Source organism: Hyperolius riggenbachi, chromosome 1 (genome assembly GCF_040937935.1).
Source record: "Hyperolius riggenbachi isolate aHypRig1 chromosome 1, aHypRig1.pri, whole genome shotgun sequence".
Taxonomy (NCBI): Eukaryota; Metazoa; Chordata; class Amphibia; order Anura; family Hyperoliidae; genus Hyperolius; species Hyperolius riggenbachi.
Window position 1 is genome coordinate 68,105,033 of NC_090646.1, and position 13,792 is coordinate 68,118,824.

General features: G+C 41.3%; 1 protein-coding gene across 8 annotated transcripts in view; it reads left to right on the forward strand.

The window, feature by feature from the left end:
• Positions 1 to 13,792, forward strand: part of CTNNA2 (catenin alpha 2) — a 3,078,224-nt gene that overhangs the window by 597,341 nt on the left and 2,467,091 nt on the right. The window lies entirely within an intron of this gene.

The following is a 13,792-nucleotide window of genomic DNA, read 5'->3' on the forward strand; positions in this document are numbered from 1 at the left end:
GGCCGCACGTCATGACATGCACACCTCCCCAGCCACAGCCAGTGACCCACACTCACATGGGGAGGAGCGGGCGCCATTTTAGGAGTGAGGATGCAGAAGTATGACATTAGCAATCTTTTTCCTCCAGACCATTATGAATAAACACAGCCTAGATGTGTAACATCACACAGGCTCCCCACTGCTCTGTCTAAATAGGGACTTTACCTCTGTATTGTTATGGAATGTTTCAGGGGTAACCAGTGGTGTAACTACAATTTATAGGGCTCCACCCCAGAAAAACTTTGATAGAATACATTTGAAATAGTCGCAAGCTAATTTAGGCGCGACGTTAAATAACGATATTACAAGCAATATCGGGGCTAAATAACAAGTTAAGCGCAACAGTAACAAAAACTGTAAATAGCAATTGAATTGCGGTATTACATTATCAGTAAATTTACAAATAATGTTGAACCTCACTATAACCTAACCTGTCCCTACTCTCACACTGAACCTTCCCCTGCTGGTGCCTAACCCTAAGATCCCTATGGTGGTGCCTAACTCTAAGACCCCGTTGGTGGTGCCTAACCCTAAGTCCCCCCCTGGTGGCGCCTAACCCTAAGACCCCTCCTAGTGATGCCTAACCTTAACACCCCTGATCCCTGCTACCAATAATATAATTTCAATTCAATTGCAGCCTACCCACTAAATAGGGGTAACAACTTTCTATATTTTGATAAATAACCATTATGCCCACATATATCGATAAATAACAATTGCACCCATTTTTGGCCGCATTTTTTTCAACTGCTTTTATAGACTCCCCTGCCCAAAGTTCATACCCCTTCCCTTGTCTCCCCTTGGTGACCATCAAGACCTAGAGGCCCATCTCACAAGGGTTATAAGTCAAGCATAGCCATCATGATCTTCACACCCATTACAAGTGTAGCCACAAAAACGCAAGGTCTGAAGGATGGTCTCTTATATTAGAGGAATTGAAGGTTAGTAGTTGGAGTCCCCCACAGCTCTGGGCCCCCCTGCAGTTGCAGGGGCTGGTCCCCTATAGTTATGCCCATGAGGGAAACCTACGATGGCATGCTGTACTTTACCATCACATGGTAACTTTCTGTTGTTTCTGATTAGATTCACTTCAAGCGTCTCCCTTCCTTTTTGCTTGATTTTCATCTTGGCTGTACTTTATATTATTATTTCTGTATAAACACTAGCCCAAACCCTTTGAGAAAAGCTAGAGCAGAGCCAGTGCTGTAATGAACCGAGATGAGCCAGGTTTTGCATGATTACAAAATCTCGCTCGCAGCTAAAATGATGATTTTAACACTGGATACTGTTACAATCGCTGCCGATAATAAATGTATGCTTTAGAAAATTGAAAAAGTGTTCTGGGTAATGTTCTGGATAGAGTAAGTCGATTGAAGAGAAATCACCATTTCCCAGATAATAAGACCATAAAGCGTAAATGCGGCTTTATTGGGCTAGTCTGGAAAGAATGCTGCTCCTATAGGATTTTCCTGCTAAAATGTGTACAATAGATACGGTAATACTTTAAACGTTATTAAAGTGAACCTTGGCTAAAGTTTTGCTTCAAAATTAGATACGTACCCTCAGTGGCATAGGTAAGGAGCTGTGGGCCCCGATGCAAGTTTTACAATGGGGCCCCCCAAGCCCTCTATACATAACAATTGATATGGCTCACCAAAACCTGCCAAAACCTGCCAATGGCAACTACAGTGTCAGAGGTGCAAGAAGGGGATGGGGAACAGCTTGCCAGACAGATTACCAAGGTCTGGAAGAGGTTAATCAACTAGTTGTATGATCAATATTTAAAGTGAACCTCCGGACTAAAAATCTACTCAGCAGAACTGAAAAAGCTTGGTGTCTCTTTAACAGTTTCACAGCATCAGAACTTTGTTTTTCTTACCAAAGCATGATTTTTAGCTGCATTTTTAAGCTAAGCTCCACCCATCAAAGAAAAAAAGCCCTGGCTTTTTTTCCCTGATGCTGTGCAGAGCATGATGGGATTTCCTATGTTGTTCACGTTGCCTAGCAACTGGGAGAGGTGCTCAGGACAGTTGGAACTGTGTCTCATGCTCCCTGTCATCTCCTTTCAACCAAAAAGATGGCTGCCATCATGAAATCAAACATTTGCCTGTTCTTTTAAAACAGGATGGGTAAGAGATTATATTACCTATCTATTTTAATTAACATAACTAATGTAACTTAATGACAGTATGTTTGTTTAGTCTGGAGTTGCTCTTTAACTAGCTTTTCAGCAAACATCATATGATCTGATATGACACAGGTCCTGGTTACCAATTTCACCCACTCATCGTCCTTTTATGAGTACGCAGGGGCGTAGCAATAGGGGGTGCAGCGGTAGCGACCGCATCGGGGCCCTTGGGCCAGAGGGGCCCCGAATGGCCCTCCTTCAACTACAGTATTAGCTCTATATTGGTCCTGTGCTCATAATAATCATTTATATATATACTTTGAATAGTGGTAATCATTAACAAACTATTCCCCATCCCCTTCTTGCACCTCTGACATTGTAGTTGCCATTGGCAGCTTTTAGTGCGTCGTTTCAATTTCTATGTATAGAGTGCATGGGGGGCCCCATTGTAAAACTTGCATTGGGGCCCACAGGTCCTTAGCTACGCCACTGTGAGTACGTAATCCTGAAACATCACAGGAAGCTAACAAACCCTAACGAATGTGTCAAAAATATTGTGTGAGGACAAATTCAGGTGTTTCTACAACCTTTACTTGGAATTAGGCATGAGCAGGAACAATATCAAGAAAAAACAAAATCCTCCTAGAGAAATCAAACTGGGACTTTCGCTCTGTAGGCAGACGTGTAAGAAGATGGAGCCCATCAGAAGGGAAGTGGCAGATTAGGGAAATTGGCCCCCACGAGCACAGCCCGTGCCAGAAGATCTTTAGGCGCTCCAAGCTCTGCACCTTGGCTACCACTGATTTATTTGATCTGAGGAAGCGGTCTGTGGTCCGCGAAACGCGTTATCGTTTTTGTCTGATTATTAACATTTTTTCTTATGTTGGCGTTGCCCCTTTTACTCAGAACTAAGCTATTTAATAATTATTACAATCATGGTTATTTTTTGGGTGCCTTCTCTCTCCGAGTGACTCTCATAGGAAATCATTGCACAAACGCTTTTAGGGCGACTTCTAAAATCGCCAGCACTTAAAGGGATACTGTAGGGGGGTCGGGGGAAAATGAGCTGAACTTACCGGGGCTTCTAATGGTCCCCCGCAGACATCCTGTGTTGGCGCAGCCACTCACTGATGCTCCGGCCCCGCCTCCAGTTCACTTCTGGAATTTCTGACTTTAAAGTCAGAAAACCACTGCGCCTGCACGCCCGTGTCCTCGCTCCCGCTGATGTCACCGGGAGTTTAATGCGCAGACACAGACCATACTGGGTCTGCGCTGTGCGCTCTTGATTACATCAACGGGATCGAGGACACGGCAACGCAGGCGCAGTGGTTTGGAGACTTTAAAGTCTGAAATTCCAGAAGTGAACCGGAGGCGGGGCCGGAGCATCGGTGAGTGGCTGCGCCAACACAGGATGTCTGCGGGGGACCGTTAGACGCCCCGGGTAAGTTCAACTCATTTTCCCCCGACCCCCCTACAGTATCCCTTTAAATAAATCTGAAAACTCTCATAGGGCTTGATTCACTAAAACGTGATAACTGCTATCACAGCAGTTATCAAGCGATCTGCCGCGCGCGAAGGTTTGCGCGCGTCAAGGGTTACGCTGCGTGATAAAAGGTTTGCGCGTGAAACGCACACGTGATCGTGCTCCAACCTTCATTTACACGCGATCGTAATCCTTAACGCGCGCAAACCTTCGCACGCGGCAGATCGCGTGATAACTGCTGTGATAGCAGTTCTCACACTTTAGTGAATCAAGCCCCTAGTGTGAACAAACCCTTAAAGTAAATCTGGGAGATCGTTAATGGAAAAAATGTAGATATTCACCTAGGGAATGGGAAGCCTCCTGGATCGTACCGAGACTTCCTCTGTCCCTCTCTCTGTCCCTCTGGTTCCAGCGCTGGGACCGCTGAACTTCCACAGGGCTTAGCCCGATTGTGCCGGTGCTGTAGCCATAAAGCATGGCTCAGGCTCAGTGGGAAAAGCTGAGCCCGTTGGGTTTCCTGCTAGTGTGCAGGCATGAGCAGTCTGTGCCTGGTGGGGCGGGCGAGCTCCATCTGCAAGACCTTGTCAGTGTGCTTGCAGGGGGTCTCAGCGCTGGATCGGTGAGGAAAAGAGTGATGTGGGATGCAGAGAGGGATCCAGAGGCTTCCCTCTCCTGGGGTAAGTACCCAAATTTAACCGCTTCAGCCTACAGTCATTTTTCACCTTATGCATCCGATCAATTTTCACCTCCCATTTATTCACCAATACCTTTATTACTACTTATCATGATGAAATGATCTATCTTATTTTTTCCGCCACCAATTAGGGTTTCTTTGGGTGGTACATTTTGCTAAGAATTATTTTATTCTAAATGCATTTTAACAGGAATATTAAGAAACAAAATGGGAAAAAAATGGCCATTATAGCTTTAAAAAAATACATGCTACCATAATTAAAACTCACATATTTTATTTGCCCATTTTAAATTATGTCCCTATCACAATGTATGGCGCTAATATTTTATTTGGAAATAAAGGTGCTTTTTTTCAGTTTTGCGTCCATCACTATTTACAAGCTTATAATTTAAAAAATAATAGTAATATACCCTCTTGACATGGATATTAAAAAAAAAATTCAGACCCTTAGGTAACTATTTGTTCTTATCTTATAAAAAAAATTATTTGGATACTTTTGGGAGAGTGTGGGAGGTAAACAGTTAATTATACATGTGTGTCTATTTATTAAAAAAAAAAATGTATGTAAATGTAGCTTTACTATTCGGCCACAAGATGGCCTCAGTCACTTTTTTTTTTTTTTTGATCCTGCAAGCGTAACGTATGCTTACAGGAGGTGCAGAGGAGACGTAACACTTAGAAAGATAGTGGCTTCTCATAGAAGCTGTCAGTCTTTCTTTTTTTTTAAACTTAATGTTTTTATTTGAAAATTTTTCAAACATACAACATGTCACAACATAAATATAGTGGTACTAGAGAAGAGCTTAGTATATGGATTTAAATAATTCTGTACATGCTAATATATAGATATGTATGCATCAAGGGCTACTAATCCATGCATTGCAATACAGAGAAAGTCAGCTACATAAATTTGTCATAATGCAATTAAATAAAGCACATCTGAAATCTTTTTTTTTTTTTTTTTTTTTTTTTTTTCTTTTTTTTCTAAACTCAGCACACAGACCCAAATTCATGAGTAATCAGTTACTTGGGGCGTTAGCAGTTTCTTTTCTTGCCATACCCCTAAACTGAAATGTGTGATCATCATAGTTTATTCATCATAGTTTAGCAAGAGTTAAATATGCATATCAGTGACTTTCTTCACCCTTAAGCCCTTATTCCTCACCGTTAAATCACTGTTGCTGAGTCAGTTATCCAGTTATTCTTCTAGTAAACATTTACACCAACAACAACCTACATTTACTCCTCTCATATCTCCAGCCTCTCTCTTTAGAGGCCACTTATACCTTGCAAAAACATCCAACAACCTCAAGCAACCCCAGACGAGCCCATCACAATCATCCCACCATCCGCCCCTTCCCAGGAGCCCACCACCTCCCTCCACCACCAAACAACACCACATCCCTCCAGCCCAAACATCCCTCACCAACAACTCTCAACTCTCAGCTCCGGCCCTCCCCAAAGGAAAGCCTAGCTGAGATTAGCTGTAAGGCTTCTCCATATTTCTTCTACTCCAGCCGCCCTACCCAGTTCCTTATTTTTACACAATTCATCCATCCTAGCAAGCCATTCTCCTATATCTAACCTGGCCGGATTTTTCCAATTATTAGCTATAATGCTTTTAGCAACTATCGTGCCATATTCTTTAATCAAGGAGCATCCAAGGCTTTCTTTTTTAGCTGTGTAACTAAGGATTGCTTCATTCGGTGACAGTTCAAACTTTTCTTTTAGCAATCTCTCCGCCAGGAGGATGATGTCATCCCAGAATTTTCTAACTATCGGGCATAGCCACCACATATGTAACATACCTCCATCCCCCTGTCCACATCTCCAGCACATCACCTTGCGATTTGCAAACTTACCGACACGGAGTGGTGTAATGTACCATCTACCAATTGTTTTAAATTGTATCAGTTGCAACCTTGGATCTTGTATTTTAAAAGTATTTACCCATATTTGTGGCCATAACCCTTCCAGACTACACCCCAGCTCATTTTCCCACTTCCTACAGTACGCAGGGAAATCCTGGCCACACTCTGTCGCGCAGATATATGAGTATAAACTAGAAATTGATTTATTCATTTTTTTTCCCAGATAAAAATGTTTTTCAAAATTATTCAGATCCCTCTTTTGAGCAAACCGCGCAGTAAATCTAAAGAAAAAACTATGTATCTGGGAGGAGCCCCACGAACTAATCTGGTCGTTACACTCAAAAATTGGTCTAATTCCCAGAGTGGAGTTTCCCCCAATATCAACAACACGTGTCTCGCGACTTATATTGTGTTTACCAAACCAAGCTGGGTCAAGACCTGGGGGGAAGTCTGGATTATCACGTAGGGTTGTTAAAGGGGAGAATCCTGTTTTTTTTTGCCACTTTTCAATTATCCAAAGCAGCGATTTTAGGGTTGGTTTAATCAACGGATGGGACGATAGGTTATATACTTTATTGATATTTTTAGTGATCCAAGTAAAAACCAGATCAAAATCTGATTCCTCCTCCTCTAGCCGCGGCCATATCTTATTCTCTACATCAGTAGTGGTCTCTATTTTCCATTCCAAGATTCTTGTCAAATGTACACTTTTTTGGTAGTTATATAAGTTTGGAGCGGCAAGTCCGCCCTGGTCTTTTCTTTTCATAACTAGTTTATAGTTTATTCTGTGCTTAGCATTGTTCCAAATAAAATTCTGAAATATTTTGTGCCAGTTCTGGAACCATATATTAGGGATGGCTATTGGTAAGCTCTGCAGCAGAAAAATAAGCTTCGGGAGGATCAACATTTTAATAATGTTGATCCTACCAATTAGATTAAAACATGGACGATCCCAAGATCTCAACTTTTTTTACATTCACCCACTATTTTCAAAAAGTTACTTTTAAAGAGAGAATCGGGATTGTTGGTAAGATTAATACCTAAGTATTTAATTGCGTAATTATTACACCTAAATTCACTGCTCTGTTTTATCTCTTCCATAAGTTTTACCGAACAGCCTATATTTAGGATCTCCGTTTTTTCTTTATTCAATTTAAAATTTGAGTGTTTTGCAAAAAAATTGAGAGCACATCTGAAATCTTATGAAGAATTATATAAGATTCTACAAAATCCTATAAATGTGTTGCTGAAAGACTTGAGACAATTTGCAATATCAAGCCCATGACTAGCTAGTGCTAGTATTATGCATCCTCATCAAGATTTATATTATGTTGTTGACGTACCTAACCTTGACCAGGGCTGGGCCGAGGCAGAGGCTGGAGAGGCTCCAGTCTCAGGGCACAGTGTAGGAGAGGGTGCACAATTCATTCAGCTGTCATTCCCAATTGTGTTTGAAGCAGAAAGAAATAAGAAAAGGGGATACATGACAGTGACTGCAAGCCAGGTAGCTAGAGTAAGGTGTTAGGGAGTTTGGGGGCCCTGGGGCGCCTCTTAGTCTATTAGTAATCAGTGTGTGATGACTGGGGTGGGAGGGATGGAGGGGCGCACTTTGCTGTCTCAGTCTTGGGTGCTGAAGGACCTTGTCCCGGCTCTGACCTTGACAAAGACTAACAGACATTCTAACATACTAATACTATATCTATAGAAACAATTCAAGCTTCCTCATCCTCCTACTTATTCTTGAGCCTCTATTGGGTAAAATTAGTGATATTGGAATTTTTATAAACCTAAGTATAGAGCTATTTTTCCGAATTAAAGTTTAATATTTTATACGTAGGAATCCCTCAGTTTATGTTCCATATCGAGGTTTAGATTTGTAAGAGTGGTTATATAAGACCAAGATGGAGGATCAGGGTCCTTCCAATGCACACAGATGGCCTGTCTTGTGGCACACAATAAGTGAGTGATTACTAATCTATGTGCGTTTGGGAAGGAGTCTATCCCTATATGCAAAAGTGCTGATTCTGGGATTGGGAGAGTGCCAATGTCTATTAAATTTGAAATTTCCTCAAATGTTTGATTCCATATAGGTTTAATGAGGGGACAGTCCCATAATATGTGGGTTAAAGTACCATCTTCACCACAGTTCCTCCAACATGCTTTTTCATGTGATTTAGAATATTTAGCCAGCTTGCAAGGAGTGATGTACCAATCTAACAATATTTTTAGTAGGGTCTCCCAGTGGGATGAACATTTAGAAAACTTAGAAATATTTTTTGATGCTCGACACCACATATCTTTTGTTATACTTGTCTTAAAGAGACACTGAAGCTGAAAAAAAATTATGATATTATGATTTGTATGTGTAGTACAGCTAAGAAAAAAAAACATTAAGATCAGATACATCAGTCTAATTGTTTCCAGTACAGGAAGAGTTAAGAAACTCCAGTTGTTATCTCTATGCAAACAAGCCATTAACTCTCCGACTAAGTCTAAAGGCCCATACACACGTCGGATTTTAGCGAACGACCCGTCGTTTGAACGTTCCGTCGTTTGGACGTTTTCGCGTCAAATCCGACGTGTGTACAGACTATCGTTCGGGTGATAAGACTGGTTACCAGCGATCCACCCGGCGGATCGCTGGTAACCAGTCTTATCACCCGAACGATAGTCTGTACACACGTCGGATTTGACGCGAAAACGTCCAAACGACGGAACGTTCAAACGACGGGTCGTTCGCTAAAATCCGACGTGTGTATGGGCCTTTAGTCGTGGAGAGGGCTGTTATCTGACTTTTATTATCTCAACTGTAAGTGAACTGTTTACTTTTTCTCTGCTAGAGGAGAGGTCATTACTTCACAGACTGCTCTGAAAGAATCATTTTGAATGCTGAGTGTTGTGTAATCTGCACATAATATAGAATGATGCAATGTTAGAAAAAAACACTATATACCTGAAAATAAAAGTATGATAATATTTTCTTTGCTGCTAATCTTCTAGTAATTATTCATAGTACACAACCAATTCACTATATCATTTTTTTTTTTTTTGCTTTAGTGTCTCTTTAAGAGACGAGAACCAGTGTTCTACATACTTGTCAATATTTATTATTGAGTTAGATATTAACCACTTTACCCCCGCACGTACGTATTTCTCCGCCCCTTTTTCCATCCTTTAAAAACCAGGGACGGAGAAACACGTACTTTCCGCGTTCCCGACGCTGCCCGCGCTCCCGCTCGTAAACACGCCGCCCGCCGCTAGTAAACACGCCGCCGCCCGCTCGCCCAGAGATCAATGAACGGGAAAATCCATTCCCGTTCGTTGATCTAAGCCCCGCAATGATCAGCTGCTCTCCTATGGGCAGCGCGATCATTGTGAGAAAAAAACTCACGTGTACAGCCTCCTTATACTTCCTCCAAGCTTCCGGAAGGAAGCTTGGAGGTCGCATTAAAACAAAAAGTTACTGTGGCCATCTTGTGGCCAAATAGTAAACTACACCCTACACATTTTTCACATACAAATAAATGACTTTTACACATAAAATTAACTCATTACCTCCCACACTCCCTATTTTTTTTTTTTTTGTAATTAAAAAAAAATTAAAAAATTTACAATTAAAAAAAATACATAAATAGTTACCTTAGGGACTGAACTTTTTAAATATTTATGTCAAGAGGGTATAACACTGTTACTTTATAAACTATGGGCTTGTAATTAGGGATGGACGCAAAACTGAAAAAAATGCACCTTTATTTCCAAATAAAATATTGGCGCCAAACATTGTGATAGGGACATAATTTAAATGGTTTTATAACCGGGACAAAAGGGCAAATACGTTTCATGGGTTTTAATTACAGTAGCATGCATTATTTAAAAACTATAATGGCCGAAAACTGAAAAATAATTATTTTTTTCCCCACATTTTTCCTATTTTCCCATTAAAACACATTTAGAAAAAAATAATTCTTGGCATAATGTCCCACCTAAAGAAAGCCTAATTGGTGGCGGAAAAAACAAGATATAGTTCATTTCATTGCGATAAGTAATGATAAAGTTATAGATGAATGAATGGAAGGAGCGCTGAAAGGTGAAAATTGCTCTGGTGCTCAGGGGGTAAAACCCCTCAGTGGTGAAGTGGTTAAGGTTTCATAGCAAGTCGCTATTCCCTTTTTTAATTTGCCTGGAATAACAAAGTGGGAGCATAAGTCTGTTGGCCATTTAGGCCAATAGGATTGTGTTGACTGTATGAAGTGGCGGATTTGGAGGAAAGTGTGAAAGTCTTGATTTTCCAATCCAAATCCCTCTTTTAAATCTTGGAAGGATTTTATCCCTGTTTGTGCAATGGTCTGTTGTAGAGTGGATACACCCGCCCTCATCCAGGCAGATATATTAATATTGTCTATTAGGATTTTAAGACATGAGAGAGGAATGTTGGGTATTGCTCTAATTTGGCCTTTAGTTTCTGTTTGTGACAATGATTTCCATGCATTAATAGTGGCTACGATTGTGGGATAATTTGGTATTTGAATATTCTTTTGTATACATGTTGCTACTAAAAAGTCACTGGGTTGACATTTCAGTATAGAGCTTCCCATAGAGGCCCATAACGGTCTATTGTCTTTCAACCACCATGCCTTAGAGATTTCTAGGTTGCAAGCTAAATATAGAGTTTTTAGGCAAGGGAGGCCGAAGCCTCCACATTTTATAGGTATAGTTAGGTTTTTGTGAGCTATTCTGCGTTTTTTACCTATCCCCCAAATAAAATCTAAAATGATTCTATTTAGATCTGAGAAGTATCTGTTGGGGATTGGGATTGTGACCGTGCGAAATATAAAGGTTATTTTTGGTAGGGTGAACATTTTAAAAGTTGCCAGCCTACCGGCCCATGAGAGAGAATGGCCCATATGCAATTATTTTTTTCACCTGAGTTTTCTCCTAGGAGATAATTTTCATCTTCTCTGTAAACCAAATTTTCTACATTTTACAAATGAAAAAGCACCCAAAATTTGGTGAAAAAGTGCTATTAAATTTTATTTTGAGTAATTTCTTGCTTGCTGGTGACTTAAAATACATTTTATGACAAGTTGTAAAAATATCACCTAGGAGAAAACTCAGGAGAAAAAGTGAATTGCATATGGGCCAATGTTTATTATAGCCTTGTAGAATATAATTAAGTTTATATAGTTTATTAGACGAAGCTGATAATTTAGTACCCAAATATGAGATTGACTCTGTAGCCCAGGGAAAGGGATATTGGCATTTAATTTTGTTTTGGACCTCAGGAGAAATGTAAGATCCCAGAATGAATGATTTGGATTAATTTATCTTATAATAACAACCCTCCGAGAAGTGGTTTAGGTCCTGCATAAGAAAGGGTAGCGAGTTTAGTGGATCCGTAATAGCCAGGATGGTGTCGTCCGCAAACAACCCAATTTTATGGATTTGTCCATTATAGTGTATACCTTTTGAATCGGGGGTTGCTTCTGATCTTTTGAGCCATAGTTTCCATGATTAGTGTAAATATAAGCGGGGAGAGCGGGCCCCCCTGGCGGGTACCGTTGGTTATATTAAATATTTTGGATTGAAAACCCGACGACACCACCCTGGCAGAGCTGTCAGTCTTTCTAACGGGGACTTAGATGAATGAATGGGAACTGTGTCCCCATTTCATGATCTCTGGGATAATGGGAGTCGGCACGGGAGCGCACGTGCATGATCGGCCGTGGGAGTGTGCAGCAGCCGTTTAGGCGTAGCAGCTATGTTTAATGGTCAACCCCCCCCCCCCCCCCCCCCTTTAGGCTTGCTTTAAATAGTCAATACTTAAAGGGCCACTATCGTCAACTAATTAAAAATACATGTAAACCTATAGGTTAGCAGAAATCTGACAGAACTATCCCATCTCCTCATGTGGGATTCTTGGCATGGCCTTTATTCTTTATAAAGGCACACCCTGAAAGGGATTTATACAAAGATGCTGGCTAACCTTCCTACTCGCTGCACACAGTTGGCCCGAGCAACTGCCATTCACTAAGTGCTTTCAAAAATAAAGAAAACCCTGAGAAACACTCCCTCCCTCATGAGGAGATGGGCTAGTCCAAAACCTGTCAGATATGTCAGAATTTTACTACCTACTGTAAGTGACAGGGACATGGGAGAAAAGTAATGTTTAGTTCATTTTACTCTGAAAGAAATGCGCTTCTTATTTGTACGTGTTTACATGTATTTTAAATTTTACGATTTTCGGTTTAGAGGTCCTTTAATTCATGATTGAAATTCTAGACTTGTTATATTCCCGCAGGCTGGAGTGCAGCTTTAACCCAGTTTTTACACTGACTGAAGTGCTTACTCCTTGTCAATAATACATGCTGAGCGCTACCTTGCTGTAACTCCTATTTACGTTCCCTGAGGGCACAAACCTGTAAAAGTTGCAGAGAAAAAAGAGTGGATGGATCAGCAGAAAGCTTCAAAGGGAAAATATTCTGCCTCTTTCCAGCTGATTTTAATATTGGTTTCCTCATCTGGTTGCGTCTTTATACCTGACACCTCCTTCCCTTTCCTGCTTCAGTATATCAGAGCAGAGGGCACCTGTCTCGCTGCAACAACCTAAATGCCTAGCGCTCCCTTGCTGATATGCCCAAGCCTGAAGGATTGCTAAGGATAAATGTTAGGCCAAATCCTTTTTTTAGTTTTTGGCAGTGAGGCAGAGTTGCATCCTCTGCCAGTTTCTTCTGTGTGTGTTTTTTTTTTTTGTGTGTTTTTTTTTTACACATAAGCAATTACATTTATACCACAAAAGATGAACAACCTAGTTAAAGGGAACCTGAAGCAAAAATAAACGTATGAGATTATGAATTATACATGTCGTACAGCTAAGAAATAGAATTGTCACAAGTTAGCAGAATTTTTTTATTTTTTTTATTTTTTCACAAAGTGTCATTTTCCACTAACTTGTGACAAAAAAATACAATCTTCTATGAATGGGTGTGTGCCTGCAAGGAGCAGATTAGGGTCTGATCTGTGGGTAGCAGTGACAGGTGGTAACAGGGGGTGAAGGGATGATTGATAGGTGATCAGGGTGTGATTAGATTGGAGAATAGATGCAAGCAATGCACTGGCGAGGTGATCGGGGGGTCTGAAGGCGATCTGAGGGTGTGGGCGGGTGAATGGGTGCCCGCAAGGGGCAGATGAGGGTCTGATCTGATGGGCAGCAGTGACAGGTGGTGACAGGGGGTGATTGATGGGTGAGTGATGGGTGATCAGTGGGTGATTAGAGGGGAAAACAGAGTTAAACAATGCACTTGAGAGGTGATCAGGGTGTAATTAGATGGGAAAATAGATTCAAGCAATGCACTGGCGAGGTGATCGGGGTGTGTGCGGGTGGTCTGAGGGTGTGGGTGGGTGATCAGGTGCCCGCAAGGGGCAGATTAGGGTCTGATCTGATGGGTAGCAGTGATGGGGTGATTGATGGGTGATTGACAGGTGATAGATGTATACAGTACACGGGGGGGGGGGGGGGGTGAGTGGGGAGGATCTGAGAATGTGGGGGAGTGATCGGGGGCAGTTTAGGACCTAATCTA